The 20,237-nt window shown below is 41.4% G+C and overlaps 1 protein-coding gene across 3 annotated transcripts in view; it reads right to left on the reverse strand.

The window, feature by feature from the left end:
• Nucleotides 1-20,237, reverse strand: part of MID1 (midline 1) — a 631,257-nt gene that overhangs the window by 258,118 nt on the left and 352,902 nt on the right. Inside the window, exon 1 of one of the 3 annotated variants that reach the window (XM_077480851.1) lies at nt 16,721-16,954. The exons of the other annotated variants lie outside the window; for them this stretch is intronic. The gene's annotated coding sequence lies outside the window, so the exon portion shown is untranslated. Of the gene's footprint in view, nt 1-16,720; nt 16,955-20,237 lie in introns of those variants that run through there. 3 annotated transcript variants of the gene reach the window in all.

Raw genomic sequence — 20,237 nt, forward strand, 5'->3', positions numbered from 1 at the left:
TAGATAGATCTCTGCATATATTGCAGCTTGTTGACTTAAAATACTATGTTGTAGATGGAAAACCTTAAAAGCGGCTGTAAAGCACTGGTGATAAAGAAAGAAAAAAAAATCCTGCAAGGCAATGTCATAATGTGCCAGTATGCATAGCATACTAGCACATCATGAGAGACTTACCTTAAAACGAAGCATTCCAGAGAATGAGTGGCCAGGGGCGCAATGACATCACTCCCTCGCGTGTGCCTGGGAGCCACCGTTTCCAGGACGGGCTCTGAAGGTCCGGCACTACAGGCACTCTGGTGTCATCGGCTGTACGCACTCTGAATAGCTTCTAAACAGTGCAAGTTTAGGAGATATTCACAGTTCCCACAGGTAAGCCTCATTATAGGCTTGCCTGTAGGTACAAGTGGTATAACTGAGTTTACAACCACTTTATGCACCATCTCGATCAAAGGCCTCTGTGACATAATGACAAAGTTAGAACGCAACCAGTAGATAGGTAGAGAGTGTCGTCACCCTATACCAGGATATGCCTGAATGATGAGCTTCATGGCAGGATCCTCAGGCATTTTAATCAACATAAACCAAAATACATGCACATTATATGCAGTATCTTGCTGGCAGAAAGATCCTGGGTATTTGCTGTATCCATGGAGTGTAACATACTTACAGAGTACAAGGACTCTATTGGCCGCCAACACTGCTATGTGCAACATGTCAATACTAAACATGTGTAATCAGCGATGCCTGCACAGCTGATTACATACTGTCAATCTGAATTAGTTATTGACCTGCGGTGCACACACAGAATGACCTTGAGCAGTCATTCATAATTGGCTACCGGAGACCATTCTGCGCATGCACTGCTTCTGCACATCAGTGATTCATTCAGTCTATGTGTCATCAGCGGCACAGGCATGTCAGCCAGGAGTAGCAGCGGCAGCCAATCAGGACTCTATATGCTACTTGGCACAAATGTTTACATGCACACGGCATAAAACACTGCCCACATTACTGCCTTGTCCGCAGTTCTGTCCATATGCAGCTGTGTGAATGCGCCCATACACTAGTGCACAGCTGCATGCAAAACTACATGCCATTGGCTCCTGCCACTGTCACTCAAATCCTGTGAGCAGAAAGGGGGGCGCAAGGCTGACCTGCGCTGTGTGTGCCTATAAATACACATTGTCCAGCTCAGAAACAAGCCCACAGGTCTGCCCCCTTAGCAAGAAGCTTGCCAGAATGGCAGTCAAAGAAGTGGAGGCATTGAGAGCGCAGGCTGGGGACTATCGAAAAAAGAAAAAACGGGAGGTTTGGGGCAGCTCTATGTAATTCTATTGCACAGAGCAGGTAAGTACAGGCATACAGGCACACATACAGTACAGGCATACCCCACTTTTAAGTACATAATTGGGTTCTGCATAGAAACCAATGAGCTTTCAGGTTTTATTACCAGAGATTAATTGACCAAGCTGGGGTTAGAAGCTCATTGGTTTCTATACAGAAGTGAGCCTGATTCTGCACATTTCAGCTTTAGTAAATAAACCTCATTGTGTACTTAAAAGTGGGGTATGCCTGTGTAGCATGTATATATATATATATATATATATATATATATATATATATATATATATATATATAAAAAACACAACAGCCTTTATAACCACTTAATTGCAAGATCCGGATTTAAAGTGAAAGAAAATGACTTCTAAAGCTATATTAAAACTTATACTAAATGATTGAGATTATGTCTATTTTTATTATACAGGAATTTTTTGAAGGATAGGTTATTATTAAAATGTTAATAAAATAAAATACAACTATGCAATAGAGCAGGGATATGCAATTGGCGGGCCTCCCAGCTGTTGTGGAACTACAATTCCCATGAGGCATAGCAAGACTCTGACATCAACAAGCATGACACCCAGAGGCAGAGGCATGATGGGACTTGTAGTTTTGCAACAGCTAGAGGAATGCTAATTGCATATCCCTGCTCTATTGCATAGTGGTTTTTATTTTATTAATATTTTTATAATAACCTATCCTTCAAATATTCCTGTATAATAAAAAGAGATCTCTATCTCAATCATTTAGTATAAGTTTTAATATAGCTTTAGAAGTCATTTTCTTTCACTTTAAATCTGGATCCTTCAATAAAGTGGTTATAAAGGCTGTTTTATTTTTTCACTTTTTTTGTCCGCTAATTGCATATCCCTGCTAATAGAGTAAGTAAATAACGTACTGTCAGTGAAAAAGGCACCTATTCCAAGAGCGGTCACCATGAAGTCATTATACAGAGCAGTGATGGACTAGGGCTTTGGCGCAGTCCTAGTCTACTAACCTACATTTGACTGTTACCTAGCTTTGCTAATTAGAACAATGCCGATTTTTCAGAACACCACCCATGGTTTAGTGTAGAATGTACACTTGCAGCACCAAATTTAAGAAGCCAACACCTCTATTTTTGTGTAAAAAAAAACAAAACAAGGTTATTTTTTTTCCCTCTGCATTTTTAAGGTGTTAATTCTCATGTTATGAAAAGTCATCATTTTCGCATTGTTTCACAGTTCTCGCTATCTTTCCCGGGTGATAAATCTCACAGTATTGTAATTGTTTGCGGTGGTGACCTTGTAGCATTGTGTGACATTAGTGTGATACAATGGGAGGCATGGCCTAGATAGAGAAGGAGCAGAGCTGGAAGAGCAAGTCACAGACACTACAGAAGACGCCCATAGGATAGACGTTGTATACATTGCAAGCAAGAAAAGTTTTAACTGTGCCTTGATTTGAAAATCACACATGCCAGCATCTCTGAAAAAAGACCAGATATGCCAGACGGGCAGGTAAAACGTTATATAAACAAGGAATATAGAAAGCATTTATCTATACATATGTTAGTGTGGGCTAAAGAAAGTAATGCAGTCGTTTAACCACTTCAATACCAGGCACCTTCCTGCCCAGGCCAATTTTCAGCTTTCTGCGCTGTTGCCGTTTAAAGAGGAAGTAAACCCTGATGGGTTTACTTCCTCTTTGATTCCCTGCAAAGATAAAGCATAATGGACTACTATGCATCGCATAGTAGTCCATTATGTGTCACTTACCTGACACAGGAGCCAGCGAAGTCACCGCTGTCCCCTGTAGTCTGGAGCATCCATCTTCTCGGTGGGTTCGACGAAGCCGCAATGACGTCACTCCCGCGCATGCGCACGGGAGCCGCCACTCGTGGCATATCGCCGTTGACAGCGGCGCGCTTAGTGCACCTGCGCACCGCTGTCTACGGCGCATGCGCCGTAAACAGTGGTGCCTGTCTTTTGGCAAATATCTCCTAAACCGTGTAGGTTTAGGAGATATTTCTTGGACCTACAGGTAAGCCTTAATCTAGGCTTACCTGTAGGTCAAAGTGGTTTGTAAGGGTTTACAACCACTTTAAAATGACAAATGCGCGGTCACGCTACTCTATACCCAACAGAATTTGTATCATTTTATTCCCACATATAGATCTTTCTTTTGGTGGTATTTGATCACCTCTGCAGGTTTTATTTTTTGCTAAACAAATAAAAAAATACCAAAAATTTAGAAAAAATAAAAGTTTTGCTTGTTTCTTCTATAAAAAAATGTCTCCTTCACTGATGGGCACTGATAAGGCCGCACCGATAAGGTGGCACCAGTGAGCGGGCACTGATGGGCACCGATGATGGGCACTGATGGGCACTCATGGGTGACACTGATAGGCTGCAAAGACGGGCATTGATACATGGTACTGATACGCAGCATTGATATGCGGCACTGATAGGCATCCCTGGTGGCACTTGCACTGGTAGGCATTGGTTGGTAGCTGCCTGGGCAATGATTGGCAGCTGCCTTGACACTGATTGGCATTTCTCTGGTGGTCTGGGGGGGCATACCTGGTGGTCCAGTGCGGATGGCTGTCCTGGTGGTCCTGGGCGGCATGATGGTGGTTCTAGGCGGGATCCGAGGGGGGGCTGCACTGATAAACAATCAGCACAGACCCCCCCCTATCAGGAGAGCCACAGATCGGCTCTCCTCTACTCACGTCTGTCAGGCGCGAGTGAGGAAAAGCCGATCAATGGCTCTTCCTGTTTACATTGTGATCAGCCGTGATTGGACACGGCTGATCACATGGTAAAGAGCCTCCGTTGGGGGCTCTTTTCCCAAGATCGGTGTATCGGCGTGTCTGACTGACTCAATTCACCACCGATCGGCGTAATGCACGCCAGAACGGGCGCGCAGTGGCTGTTATCCTGCAGAGCATCATATGACGCCCAGCCAGGATAACTGAACCACCACCCAGCCATCATTCTGCTATATGCCAGGCGGGAAGTGGTTAAAGGGTAGCTCCACTTTTGCAGAAAAAAAAAGAAAGGGAAATAAAAAAATAATATAGCATATAAATTGCAACACAGGTCACATTGTAAATGATTATTACTAAAAGTTACCTTTCCTTTACAACCCGCAGTGCTGACATTTTCTGTAAAATTCAATGCAATATGGCACCCTGGAGGCCTTCTTTACACAGTTGGTGTACAGAATAGTGATGCATCGAAATTTCAGCCACTGAAAACTATCGGCCCGAAAATAGGGTTTTCAGCGTTTTGCTGAAAGAATAATAAAGTGTCGATAATGGCTGCCAAAAAAAAGGCTGCGTTTTTACCTTGCTTATGGTGCATTTTTCATTCAGTCATGTGACTCAAAAAATGCATTAAAAACACAACACAGGTGCATTTTTGATGCGTTCTTGCCTGTATTTTCAATTCATTTCAATGGTGAGGTGCATTTTTGGTGCAGTTTGACGAATAAGCAGCAAGCAAGATTTATAAGTAAAAAAATAAATAAATAAATAAATAAAAAAAAAACACAGCCGCCTGTTACTAAACACACTGTATGTGAAATTTCTATTTAAATAGGTTCTGAAGTTAACAGCATCATCCCATTTTAAAAGGTTGGAGAAAAAAAATGTTTCCTGAAATAGTTAAATAAGAACGTTCGGCAGGATTTCAGTGCCGCTGGGTGCAGTTTAGCAGTGAAATCAAAAGGCAGGAAACAAAAGATTTTATGATTGTGTAAAATTTGACACCCTGAATCAACATGAAAGTGTTATTTCTTCTAAAAAGCCCCTCATATATTATTCGGAGTTGGAGGATTTTATTCCCAATCAAGTAAAATGATCCTTTACTGCCTGAAGACTTCCACACTGTATATAGAATCGCCATCTTCTTCCCTTTTTAAAAATTGATGTATGAAAAATACTTTTCTAAAAAATATATATATATATATATATATATAAAAAATAAAATAAAAATACTTTTCTATGACTTATTCCATATGAAAAACACATTGCAGTTAGGAACAATCTTAACATTATATATGTTTTTATATACAATTTAAAAAAATCTATCACACACACACATAGTGTATATTTTTTTACTAAGTCTTAGGCCCACCCATAGTTACTAGGCTAGACCCCCAAGCTGTTGTATTGTGAGGATTAACTTCAGAGAGACAAATAGCAGGATTAAAGCTTATGGGTAGAAGACCAAGAAACAATGGCGTGTCCCTCACCGAGGAGTCCAAAGCAATACTTAGGGGTCTCTTCACACTTTTCTGCTCTGTTGTGCTGTAGGAGCATATTTTGTGTGTTTATGTGCACTGCAATAAGGCAGACCATTTATTTAAAATGGGCTGACAACGCACAGCAAGAGTCCAAAATTTTTTTCCTGTAGTATTTTTTTTTAACGCAGGGCACCAAAAAACATACAGCGCTGCAGTGTAGGTACATTGCCGCCATCTGTAGATGGAAAGCCAACCTAAAAAGGGAAAAACACTCATGAAAGAAATATTATTATTGTTCAGTATTTATATATACTGTGTCAACAGTTTGCATAGTACTTTACAATATAAAAAAAGGGAGATAGTACGGTTACAATACAATAAAATACAGGGGGGTTACAAAGACCCTGCTCACAAGAGCTTACAATCTAATAGAGTGGGGCAAAAACGGTAATAACTGTCGGGAATGAGATGATGGAAGAGTTAAAAGTTCAGTTGTTAGTTGGAAGCAGGATAGGCTTCCCTGGAGAGATGACATTTTCAGGGATCACCAAAAGGCATGCAGAGTAGGAGATAAAGAGACAGATTGAGGTAGAGAGTTCCAGAGGTTGGGAGAGGCTTCGGAGAAGTCCTGGAGATGAGCATGGGAGGAGGTGACAAGGGAGCATGAGAGCAGATCTTGGGAGGAGTGGAGAGGACGGTTTGGGTGATACTTGGAGAAAAGACTGGTGATGTATCTCAGACCAGAGTTGTCGATGGCTTCTTCTATGTTGTTAGTATTTAAATTTAATTCGCTAGGCAATCGGAAGGCAGTGGAGGGATTGGCAGAGAGAGGAAGACGCTACTATAGGTGAGATCTGCTTCTGAACATGCCTGGTCTGGCCAAATTAGGAGAAGAACATGCAACCTTTCACCGATGGGTCTAATGTACATACTAGTTCCAGGTCAGTTTGGTTCTATTAACGACTCACAAGTCTGGGAAGCACTCTTATGTCTATGGGCCTATGTACGATCCCAAATCTCATACTACTAATGCCGCGTACACGCGACAGGTCTTTTCGATGGACTTGGTCCAGCGGACAATCCGACGGACTTTGCAGCTGAGGTCCGCCGGACTTTCAAACGAACGGACTTGGCCACACACAATCACTCCAAAAGTCTGGCGGATTCGAACGTGATGACGTAGAATAAGGAAGTTCATGGGTAGTAGCCAGTAGCTGCCCTAGCGTCGGTTTTAATCCATCGGACTAGCACACAGACAACTGGATTTTTCGACCGGACCCGAGTCCGTCAGAAAAATTTGAAGCAAGTTTTATTTCTAGGTCTGCCAGACTTTTGGGAAGAAAAAGTCCGCTGGAGCCCACACACGATCGAATTATCTGACGGATTCCAGTCCACCTGACCAAGTCCGTTGAAAAGTCAGGTCGTATGTATGCGGCATAAGACATCCTAGATTGTAAGCTCTAATGAGCAGGGCCTTCTAATTCCTCCGGTATTGAAGTGTATTGCAACTGTACTGTCTGCCCTTATGTTGTAAAGCACTGCGAAACTGTTGGTGCCATATAAATCCTGTATAATAATCTATCTGCTGTCACCTCCTTTTCAAAATTAACTGTCACATTACTTGCGCTCTCAACTGTCAAACCATCAAATGGCGGGTGTCATAACCGATCATATGTGCAGCGTCATGGCAGTTGAAGATCACCCAGAGGCCAAGGCCTCTTACACACTTCTGTTTGAGCATCTACTTTTTTAGACTTTTTTCTTTTTAAATGTTTTTTCGTGCATATACCTTCGTGCAATTTTCGCGCACATTACCGCGCATGCGTGGAAGCTTGTTATTGCAATAACAATGTCTATGGACAAATCTGCGTTGGACTTCAGCTGGTTCAGCAGGAACTGGCCTATAAAGCCCCATACACACTATCAGTTTTTCTGCTGATTTTTTTTCCTTCAGATTTACCAAAACCATATAATATGAGGTCAAACCTTGGGAGTTTCAATTTGTATGCAATCTGGCAGGCCCTTGCACTACATGGTTTTCGTAAACCTAAAGTAAAAAAAATCTGCAAAAAAAACGATAGTGTGTATGGGGCTTAAGGCTTACTGGTAGGTAGAATGAATATCTCCTAAACAAGCACCGTTTAGGAGATATTCGCACTGGGTGCAGCCAGTGACATCACTGGCGAATGTGCTCTGAGGATTCGGCATACCTAGCCGGAAATTCAGAGCTTTGTGCTGGAACAGAGGGCTCCCGCACGCATGCGTGGAATGACGTCATTGCGACTCCTGCCAATCACATAGCTGAATCACGCAAACCCGGAAGAAAGACTGGGAGAAGATGTTAGACCTCTCAGTGGTGACAACAAGGCGCTGGAGATCTTTGTTGTAAGGTATTTCATAATATGCTAGAGCTGCATTAAATCGATAAAAAAATTGCGATCTTGATTCCACCCCATCACGATCCTAATCAGCGATTTCCACGATTATATGTAAATAGTGATTAGCCGAGCTTATTATTATTATTACCTTATTAATACCTTATTATTATTATCATCATTATTACCTTATGATCTTATTATTATTATTATTATTATTATTACCTTAATAATAATGATAATATTACCTTATTATCTATTATTATTATTGTCTTGTTATTTTATTATTACCTTATTATCTTTCTATTATTATCATCTTCTTATCATTATCTTCTTATCTTATTATTACTATTATTACCTTATTATCTTATTATTATTATAGTCTTGTTATTTTATTATTATTATTACCTTCTTATCTTATTATTATTATTTTCTTATCTTATTATTATTACCTTATTGTCTTATTATCGTATCTTATTATTACCTTATTGTTATTATTATCTTATTAATAATAATAATATTATTATTACCTTATTATCATTAGTACTGTCTTGTTATTTTATTATTATTACCTTATTATCTTATTATTATCTTGTTATCTTATTATTATTATTATTATTGTCTTGTTAACTTATTATTACCTCATTATCTTATTATTAATATTATTATTATCTTATTGTATTATTATTATTATTATTATTATTACCTTATTATCTTATTGTTATTATTATTATCATAATATAATAATAATAATAATAATATTACCTTATTATCTTATTATTGTCTTGTTATTTTATTATTATTACCTTATTTTCTTATTATTATTCTCTTATATTATTATTACCTTATTATTATTATCTTGTTATCTATTATTATTACCTTATTGTCTTCTTCTTATTATTATTATCTTAGACTTCTAAGGTTAGGTGTCACACTTTTGTGATGCATTGCGATCACACATCATATTATAAGAGTAGAGCTACTTCTGAAATGATGCTAAACAAAAAAAAAAATAAGTACACCGTTTCCATAAATGGAAATATTCTGTAAATAATCCGTCTCTATGATATAAATATAGAAGTATTTTTCTTAAAGAATTATACATTTTGAATTATGAGCTGTGAAAAGAAATCTTTCATGGAAATTGTAACCCAGCACAGAGAAGGTATATACTGACATATACTGTATATACTCCCAGCTCCTCGCTCTACCTTCCCTGTGTGATCCAAACTTCAAGTGTGACCTCTACAGGCCGATCATTGCAATCAATCGACATCAATGCTGGACGGCACGGTCTGTGGACTAGACCAAACAAGGCCATCATTCTACACTGCTATCTCCCAATCCAATTCTTGTGGTCTGGGTAAACTCAGGGAGAGGAAGGTCACCTTAGACAAGGATGGGCTCCTCGTTCCTCACTTCTATGGACATATCATCTACAAGGAGCTCATCTCTCCACCCCCCCACCCCCCTAGAAATGACACAGAGCCAATCCCCCCCCCCCCCCAGACCTTATACCAATTTATCACTAAGGTGACCCTGTAACCATTGTCCATCCTGAGCGCCATCGACTCATCTCATTTCATATTTTGTACAAACTTGTTATACTCCATAAGATTATTAATACCAGCAAAGATCAGACAGATTGTTCAGTAGGGTAGAATTACTACAGCCTAAAAAATTGTAAAAAAATGTTTTAAAAATTTAAATATTTAGTGGCGCAAAAAAAATGTTCAATGTATATCACAAGAGTCTGGTGTTTAATACAGAACTTACAACTCAAAGTCCAGACTGGAGTGGTGTATATACTATACAGCACAGTGTACAGTGCAGTGTGGAGTATATATCATACAGCACAATGTACAGAGTGGAATGGTGCGAGGTATATAATATACAGCACAGTGTACAGAGTGGAGTGGTGCGAGTTATATAATATACAGCACAGTGTACAGAGTGGAGTGGTGTGAGATATAAAATATACAGCACAGTGTACAGAGTGGAGTGATGATGAGAGGGAGTATATGACATGCAGGACAACATACAGACTGGGATGATGTGGAGTAACACATACAGCACATTGTACAGAGTGGAGTATATAACATACAGTGGTGTGGAGTATATAACATACAGCACAGTCCACATAGCTGGGTGGTGTTAAATATAGAACACAGAGTGCAGTGCAATTACAGAGTACAGAGCGGAGTGGAGTATATAAACATACAGCACAGTGTACAGAGTGGAGTATATAACATACAGCACAGTGTACAGAGTGGAGTATATAACATACAGCACAGTGTACAGAGAGGAGTGGAGTATATAACATACAGCACAGTGTACAGTATATAACATACAGCACAGAGTACAGAGCGGAGTATATAACATACAGCACAGTGTACAGAGCGGAGTGGAATATATAACATACAGCACAGTGTACGGAGTGGAGTATATAACATACAGCACAGTGTACAGTGTGAAGTGGAGTATATAACATACAGCACGTGTACAGAGCGGAGTGGAGTATATAACATACAGCACAGCGTACAGTGTGGAGTATATAACATACAGTACGGAGTGGAGTATATAACATACAGCACAGTGTACAGTGTGGAGTATATAACATACAGCACAGTGTACAGTGTGGAGTGGAGTGTATAACATACAGCACAGTGTACAGTGTGGAGTGGAGTGTATAACATACAGCACAGTGTACAGTGTGGAGTGGAGTATATAACATACAGCACAGTGTACAGAGCGGAGTGGAGTATATAACATGCAGCAGTGTACAGAGCAGAGTGGAGTATATAACATACAGCACAGTGTAGAGAGTGAAGTGGTATAGAATATGTTATGTACAGCATATAAACAGCATAATAAATACTACACTGGAATATGTCACATAAAGCACAGCATACAGAGAGGAGTTTCCTATCACTGTGATTCCACATGCTCGTTGACCTATTATTGACATTGCTAATCAGTGACTATGATAACATTGGTCAGAGCAATCTAACCATCTTGAATGGCTAACCAATCCACAGGGGCTGTAAAGGTCCCTATTCTTCAACAATAGGATAAAAAGATTATTTGATGAAGGGGGGGCTTGTTGGGCCCAAGTAAAAACAGACCTCCTCACTATGGCAAACATGCAATCCCTGTCTTTGTACAGCCAACATTAATGCCTAGTACATACGGGCTGATGTCTCCTAATGACCACAGATGTAAGGAGTATTCTTCCAACAATCAGAGAGCTGTAGATATAGGAATCATTATTAGGGATTCCTTAAAGTGGCTGTAAACTGTTATATGTACCCAATGAAGTGACTGGCCTCTCCTCCTACATAAGTTGTACCTGTCTGTCTACAGCCATCTTTCCCCTACATCCATTCAAAGTACAGAATTTAAACAGGATCTCTCCACTCTGAAAAGCAGGGGGCAGAGAGCTGAAGTTACATCAGGGTGTGTCCCTTCCCTCCAATCAGCTATCAGTGAGGGGAGCCCTCCGAGCTGATTGGAGGGGAGGGACACACCCCCACCCTCCCTCACACAGTACACAGGAACAGAGCTGAGGCTGTCAATCAGCTGGAGGTGCCTTCCCCTGTCACCTTTTTTCTCTTGGTGTCAGGAAAACATGTCAGAAGTGACTCATGCTGATAGCAATGGAACAAAGCAGCAGACAGAAATGGCACGTAGCGCTCTGAACTGAGCCAAGAGCACACTATAGAAGGATATGCTTTGTTCTTGTCTGAGGTTTACAATAACCTTTAGGCTGGGATCAGGGCGGCAGTCTGGTTCTGTTCACCGGTTCAGGTGCAATTCTTGTACCTAAAATAGCACCGGACCCAAAAAAGCACAGGACCCTTTTTAAAGCCGCACCGCAGCCGCCCCCGCCCATGTGTGAACCGGCTCCATTGAAGGTCAGTCCGATTTGTGTTATGCGAATTGGAATGCGGTTAAAGATGTAGATATAGTACATGATGGCCCTGGGGCTGCTCCCATAGGCCAGAGCCCCTGGCAGAGGAGTAGGGTGTGGGAGGTGGCCAGAGCAGGGCGTTAGGTAACTACTACAAGCCTGTGCTTTGACAAGCATTTAATCCAAGCAGTAGAGAGGCTCTAAACAGCGGAGTTGGACTTTAACCACTTGCTTACCGGGCATTTAAACCCCCCTTCCTGCCCAGACCAATTTTCAGCTTTCAGCCCTGGCACACTTAGAATGACAATTACTCAGTCATGCAACACTGTACCCAAATTACATTTTTATCATTTTTTTCACACAAATGGATCTTTCTTTTGGTGGTATTTCATCACCATTTGGGTTTTTATTTATTACTAAACAAACAAAAATGCCAGAAATAAAAAAACAAAAACAAAAAAAAACATGTTTCATAGTTCGGTATAAAATTTTGCAAATGGGTCATTTTTCTCCTTCATTGATATTCGCTGATGAGGCTGCACTGATGGTCACTGATGGGCTGCACTGATGGGCGCTGATGGGCTGCACTGATGGGCGCTGATGGGCTGCACTGATGGGCGCTGATGGGCTGCACTGATGGGCGCTGATGGGCTGCACTGATGGGCGCTGATGGGCTGCACTGATGGGCGCTGATGGGCTGCACTGATGGGCACTCGTGGGCTGCACTGATGGGCACTTGTGGGCTGCACTGATGGGCACTCGTGGGCTGCACTGATAGATGTCACTGATGGGCACGGATAGACACTGGTAGGTGGTATTGATAGGTAGCAATGGTGATGAGGCCCTGATTGGTGACATTTATAGATGGCACTGTGAGCACTGATAGGTAACACTGTAGGTACTGATAGGTGACACTGTGGGCACTGGTAGGTGGCGCTGGTGGGCACTGGTAGGTGGCGCTGGTGGGCTCAGAAGCCTCTGCAGAGGTTCTCCACGATCGGGACCGATGTCCCTCTGACAGCTGTCGGTTATCGACTTTTATTTTTTCTCCTCACACTCAGTGTGAGGAGAAAAAAATTGCTGATTACTGGTGACTCTGTTTACATCACGTGATTAGCTGTCATTGGCTGACAGCTGATCACATGGTAAGGGGTCGGGATCAACCCCTTACTCCGATCAGCTGAGCCGCATAGACTTGCTGACCACAGAGCGTGCCCTGCAGGGGGCGTGCAGGCCGTTCGAGCACAGGATGACGTCTATGGACGCCCTCCCAGCAAAGTAGGTTGGCGCTGTAGCCGCAGACGGGAAGTGGTTAAAGTGGTTATAAACACTCACATATACCCAGTGAAGTGACTGGCCTCTGGTAATACACAGAGATGAAACAAATCCACCTACATAAGTTGTATCTGTTTATCTGCAGTTTTCTCCTCTCTACACCCTTTCAAAGTCCAGCATTTATAAAGCTTATCTGAGCTGTCAGAAAAAAAAGGGGGCGGAGAGCTGTTACACTCTGCAGAGCTCAGTGTGGAGAGCTGTGAGAGTTGATTGGAGGGGAGGGACACACCCCCTTTACACAGCACACAGGAGCAGAGCTGAGACTGTCAATCATCTGGAGGTCCCTCCTCTGTCACCATTTTTCTCTCAGTGTCAGGAAAACTTGTCGTCAGTAGCTGACAACAGAGGAAGCGGGCATCACAGAGAAATGACACTTGATTGAGACACACTATAGAGGGATATGATTTGTCCATGTGTGAGGATTACAACCACTATGAGTAAGTCTGCCCCTCCTCATCTGTCACCAATCAGCACTGTATATAGTCCACCGTGATTGGCTGACTGTATCTCACCAACGCACTGCATAGTTTATAAAAAAAAAAAAGACGCCTTCATATAATTGAAAGAATGCTAAACAAATAGCAGCTTCAAAGGCAGCAATGTGAACAGCCAAGAGGAATCCAGTCAAATATTTCTCTCCCCGCCTGAAGACAGAAACACTTTGCGGTTTTATTACATTACATTCTTGCAACAAAAAAAAAAAAAAAAGGGGGTTATTAATCGCTCGCAACTTTGCTGACAAAAGAGCAAATCAGTCCAATATGTCCTGTGAAGGTTCAGCTCCCCGGCTCGGGAAAGTTGCTTTTTTTTTGTTTTTTTTCCGCTGTCAAGTGGACTGATACAGAAAGAGCAAAGCGATCGCTGCCAACTCTCCTCCAAATGGGCCGTTTACTCGTCTCTAATGCCCTTCATAAGCACAAATATGTTCACAAACTGCCCATTGTCCATTCTGTTCCCACAAACCTACAGCCGAGGTTCCCATAGTTACCCGCTTGCCTATTTACCACCTAAGCCATCGAAGCCACGCACACAATGAGCCCTGCCAAGCTTCCAATACCCGGCAACTGATTCACTAATAGACTTCTATCTATGGGAGCCTCTGATCCACTGCCTTCTACAACATCTCCGTCCCCGGGGTGCCCGGGGGGGACTCTACAAGGGGTGCCCGGGGGGGGGGGGGGGGACTCTACAAGGGGTGCCCGGGGGGGACTCTACAAGGGGCAGCCGGGGAAGTCTGCTGGAGAGGACAGACCATCGAACAATGGAAGACAATGACACTAGAAACACCGAGGACTCCAACCTCAGCTAGGACCTTTGTCTCCATCTACAGGCACTGGATTGGTCAAGAGTAACAAGACGCCATCGCTTTATTACAGTGGCCACACACGTGTCCGTACGATCGATCGTTCCATCATAGGGAACATGCAAAGACAAAGATCAGCCTCAAAACCTATCCTCAGGATTCAAACTTCACCTGATTTTACCATTTCACACACTCCTAGTATATACATGGCAATATATATATATATATATATATATATATATATATATATATATATATATATATATACACACACACACACACACACACATACTGTATATACATGGCACTATACATACTGTACATAGAAGTTACTATATTACACTGTATACGTTACTATACATATATACTGTATATAGGTGTGAATATATTAACTGTATATAGATGTCACTGTACATATATACTGTATATAGAGGTCACTATATACTTTATATAGATATCACTGTACATATATAGTGTATATAGATGTCACTATATTTTACACTGTATATGGATGTCACTATATTTTACACAGTATATAGATGTCACTATATACAGATGTCAAAATATATATTATATATATATATATATATATATATATATATATATATATATATATATATATATATATACACACACTGTATATACTGTACATAGCTGTCACTTTATATATACTGTAAACATGTCACTATATATACACTGTATAAAGATGTCATTATATATAATGTATATATATTTCACAATATTACATGGTGTATATATATATATATATATATATATATATATATATATATGTGCGCCACTATACATATATACTGTATATAGATGTCACTATATTACACTGTATATAGATGTCACCGTACATATATACTGTATATAGATGTCACTATATTACACTGTATATAGATATCACTGCATATATATACTGTATATAGATGTCACTATATTACACTGTATATGCCACTATACATATATACTGTATACAGATGTCACTGTACATATATACTGTATATAGATGTCACTATATATACTGTATATAGATGTCACTATATTACAATGTATATAGATATCACTGTACATATATACTGTATATAGATGTCACTATATTACACATATATACTGTATATAGGTGTGAATATATTAATGGTATATAGATGTCACTGTATTTACTGTATTTAGATGTCACTATATTACACTGTATATAGATGTCACTATAGATATATACTGTATTTAGATGTCACTAATATATAATTGTATCATAATGAAATCACATTGATTTGAAGCTCTGTAACAAAGCCTGACTCTATTGTAAAGCTCCCCTTTGATTTCATCTCCTCCACCAACTGATCACAGCAGAATATTGATTATGGCTTTGAAACTCCCAATATCTGTGTATGTGACATAGAATCCATCATACCGATCGAATATAAAATCTGTCCACATTAAAAAAAAAAAAAAAAAAAAAAAACTTCTTTGGTGTGGTTTCTATGTGTTGAGCAGCACTAAGGCAACATATGGATCGATCAATCGTATCTTAGATCAATATCTGTAGTTAATGAAAATGGGGTATCGGTGGGCACCCCTGCTTTGGTAAATGATTGATTTCTTTTCTGATAGGAATAATCCATTGATAGTCGGACAAACCATGTGACTGATGACACACGTAGGGAGAGGGGGAAGTAAATTTGAATTGATAGTTGGATGAGACGATCGTAAATTATTGATCGCTTTTGCTGCTTTCACCATACAATCTCATAGACAGATCGATGAGATTTAAGACAATCGTTGCGACATGATCAATAGTTTTCCATACTGGCAGATCAAATGTGGTCTAAATCAAGTCAGCTGAACGCGTTTTTTCCGCGCAGTACAGAATGAACATATTTCAATCAGCCTAGTTCACACGTGCGTTAAAAAAAAAAGCACCGCAAACGCATTATAAATGTGCATTCAGAACCATATACTGTAAATGGATGGGATATAACGGAGTCGTGTATAATGGTTTTGGACGATCGGATGATAAAATTGACGCGTGTATGGCGGCCATATATCGTTTCCATTTGAGCGTAGTGAGAATGAGATCACAGATGAGCGATAATCCCACACCAAGGATCATTTCCAGTGTCAGTCCGGCGTCACACAACGAGCCCCTCTTCCCTCCACACATCGAATCCGAACAAAGCCAAGCACTGATCGATAAAGATCGGCCTATAATCGGCACATGTCCCTTACCTGAGTCATGGCTAGAATCCCATAATCCATCCAAGCCATCCAATACAAGAGTCTTCTCCTCCCGGGAACACGGCGATCAGCAATCCATCACTTAAAGGAACCTTCCCCCCACACTGGCACACTTTGTGGCCGGGACAGTAGAACTTGTGTACGATCCTGTGCCCCCACCCCCTCCCTCCGCTCAGCCTATGAGAAGTGACAAGGAGCGGGGAGAGGCAGCCGAACGCCTCCACTTCAATTCAAAGCTGTGCGGAGTCACCGTGTGAGTCTCGGCCAGCGGGCGGCTCGGCCAATCGGGGGCCTGGGGGGGCGTGGCTGCGACTGCATGGAGGCAGATCAGAGGGATTAACCGGCTGGGTGCTGGAAGAGAAGAGCTCAGCGCTGTTATCAGGCAGGCAAGAGTGACGTCATGGGAGGAGAAGACACAGAGTGAGAGCTGACACCATGGCACCATGGCACCATGGCAGGGGGAGGGCACCTTATTAGCAAACAAGTCTCTGCTTATCTCATAAAGCACTTCACCACAAGAGCTGACATTTCATTGTTGCTAGTACTCCCTGCTGATTGGCTGGCTGCAGTTACTTACAAAGCAGCTTCCTATAACTCTGGGGAGTTCAATTAACCTCTTGTCCTCTGGAAGCTTTTACCCCCCTTCATGACTAGGCCATTTTGCAATACAGCACCACGTTACATTAACCACTTCCCATCCAGGCCAATTCTGACATTTCTCTCCTACATGTAAAATTCATCATTTTTTTGCAAAAAAATTACATGGAACTCCCAAACATATCAGTTTTTTTTAGCAAAGACCCCAGAGAATACAATAGCGGCAACTTTTTATCTCACACGGTATTTGCGCAGCAATTTTTTTGGGGAAAAAAACAAACATTTTCATGCTTTAACCACTTGGCGTCTGCGCTACAGCCGAATGGCGGCCACAGCGCGGACCTGAAATGACGGCCTCCCCTTTGCATGCTCCCTGCAGGATTCACTGAGTCACTGAGACTCGGGTGATCATAGATCCGAGTAAGGGCTCGGTCGGGCCCCTTACCACGTGATCAGCTGTCAGCCAACGGCAGCTGATCACATGATGTAACCAAAAGCTTGGTAATCAGGGTTTTTTCCTCCTCACCCTAATAGTGTGAGGAGAAAAAAAAGAAGATCACCGGCTTATCTGCAAGGGACATCGGTCCCAAAGAGGAAGAGGCAATTATGCCTCATCTGTGCCTACCAGTACCCCCTGCCATTGCCACCTGCCAGTGCCCACCAGTGCCACCTATCAATACCCATGAGTGCCGCCTATCAATACCCATGAGTGCCGCCTATCAATACCCATGAGTGCCACCTATCAATACCCATGAGTGCCACCCGCCTATCAAAGACCACCAGTCGTGTCAATCAGTGCCACCTAGCAGTGCTGCCTATCAGTGTAACCCATCAGTGCCCATTATTGCCACCCAATCAATGCCCATCACTGCCGCCCATCAGTGCCCATCACTGCCACCTATCGGTGCCCATCAGTGCCGCCTCATCAGCGTACATCAATGAAGGAGAAAAATGACCCGTTTGCAAGATTTTATAACAAAATATTAAAAAAAAAATTTTTTTTTTTTAAAAATTCGCTTTTTACATTTTTTTAACAAAAAATAAAAACCGCAGAGGTGATCAAATACCAGCAAAAGAAAGCTCTATTTGTGGGAAAAAAAATTATAACAATTTCATCTGGGTACAGTGTATGACCACGCAATTGGTCTGGATAGGAGAGGGGTTTAAGTGCCCAGTAAGCAAGTGGTTAAAAAAAAAACAGTAATGTTTGCCCAATTTTTTTTTGCAAAATGTGAAAGATGAAGTTACGCCGAGTAAATAGATACCTAACATGTCACGCTCCAAAATTGCACACGCTCGTGGAATGGCGCCAAACTTCAGTAGTTAAAAATCTCCATAGCTGACAATTAAATTTTTTTTTACTGGTTACATGTTTTGAGTTACAGAGGAGGTCTAGGTCTCACATGTGTAATTTGAACACCGTTTTTATATGTGGGCGGGACTTACACATGCGTTTGCTTCTGCATGCGAGCACATGGGGACAGGGGTGCTTAAAATGTTTTAATTTTTTTGGGTTAATTTTACTTACTTAAAAAAAAAACCAAAAAATTTGATCACTTTTTATTGTTAATTTTCCTGTCTCCGACTCACCGATGGGAAGTGTGTTTGTGCAAAACTGAAAACGCACTAAAAAATACATAGGTGTGAACCAGGCCTTAGTGACGGAGTTAAGCGCTAGGCTTAGGGTTAAATGTTAAAAATTAAACCTTACAGGGGTTGTAAACCCTCATAGTTTTTTCATTAAGGTGAAAAATCTTCTGTGGTGCTGCAGCCCCCAGCCCAAGCCCCCATTTATTTTTTTATTTTTTAAAGAATAGTGTAAAAATAAAAAAATAAAAGGTGAAATAAATAAGAAAGAAATGTAACCGCGCCCCCTCCCGCCGAGCTTGAGTGCAGAAGTGAACGCATACGCGAGTAGCTCCCGCATATGAAAATGGTGTTCAAACTACACATGTGAGGTATCGTCGTGGTCGGTAAAGCCCTCCTCTGTAACTGAAAACATGCAACCTGTAGAATTTTTTAAACGTCGCCGATGGAGATTTTTGAGGGTAAAAGTTTGTCGCCATTCCACGAGCGGGCGCAATTTTGAAGCGTGACATGTTGGGTATCAATTTACTCGACGTAACATTATCTTTCACAATATAAAAAAAAATTGGGCTAACTTTACTGTTGTCTTATTTTTCTATTTAAAAAAGTGTATTTTTTCCAAAAAAAAAGTGCGCTTGTAAGACCGCTGCACAAATACGGTGTGACAGAAAGTATTGCAATGACCGCCATTTTCTCGAGTGTGTTAGAAAAAAAAATGTATAATGTTTGGGGGTTCTAAGTAATTTTCTAGAAAAAAACAAAAACGGTTTTGACTTGTAAACAACAAATCTCAGAAAGAGGCTCGGTCCTTAAGTGGTTACAGTGTTTGTAAACCTTTGTTTTTTGTTTCTCTTATAAAAATACCCAAAGTGTCATACTTACCTGCTCTGTGCCAGGGTTATGCACAGACCAGTTCTGATCCTCTTTTTCTGTGGTCCCCCGCTGGCGCTCCTGGCTCCTCCTCTTTATCGGGTGCCCCCGCGGAAAGCCGCTTTCCCTGGAGGCACCTTTGCGGGCACACTTCCGAGTCCTACTGCTGGATTCATTGACACAGACAGCGGGACTCAGCCCCGCCCTCGGCAACACTAGATTTGATTGACAGCAGAGGCAGCCAATGGCTAAAGTTGCTTCAAAGTGGCATAACTGTCATACTTTCCTATCAGTCATAAAAAAATAAGGCAAAACACATCACAAACGTGTGTTCAATCACTACTACAGTGATTGCCACAATCGTCCAGGTCCTGCTCCACTGCATACTGACAACAGTCACTTTCTTGGCACTCCCATCATTCACAGAGAACTTTGTGGGGAGTTTTTTCAATGA

This window comes from Lithobates pipiens, unplaced genomic scaffold (assembly GCF_037356315.1).
Source record: "Lithobates pipiens isolate NorthernLeopardFrog02 unplaced genomic scaffold, aLitPip1_a1.2 Scaffold_16, whole genome shotgun sequence".
In the NCBI taxonomy this organism is placed as follows: Eukaryota; Metazoa; Chordata; class Amphibia; order Anura; family Ranidae; genus Lithobates; species Lithobates pipiens.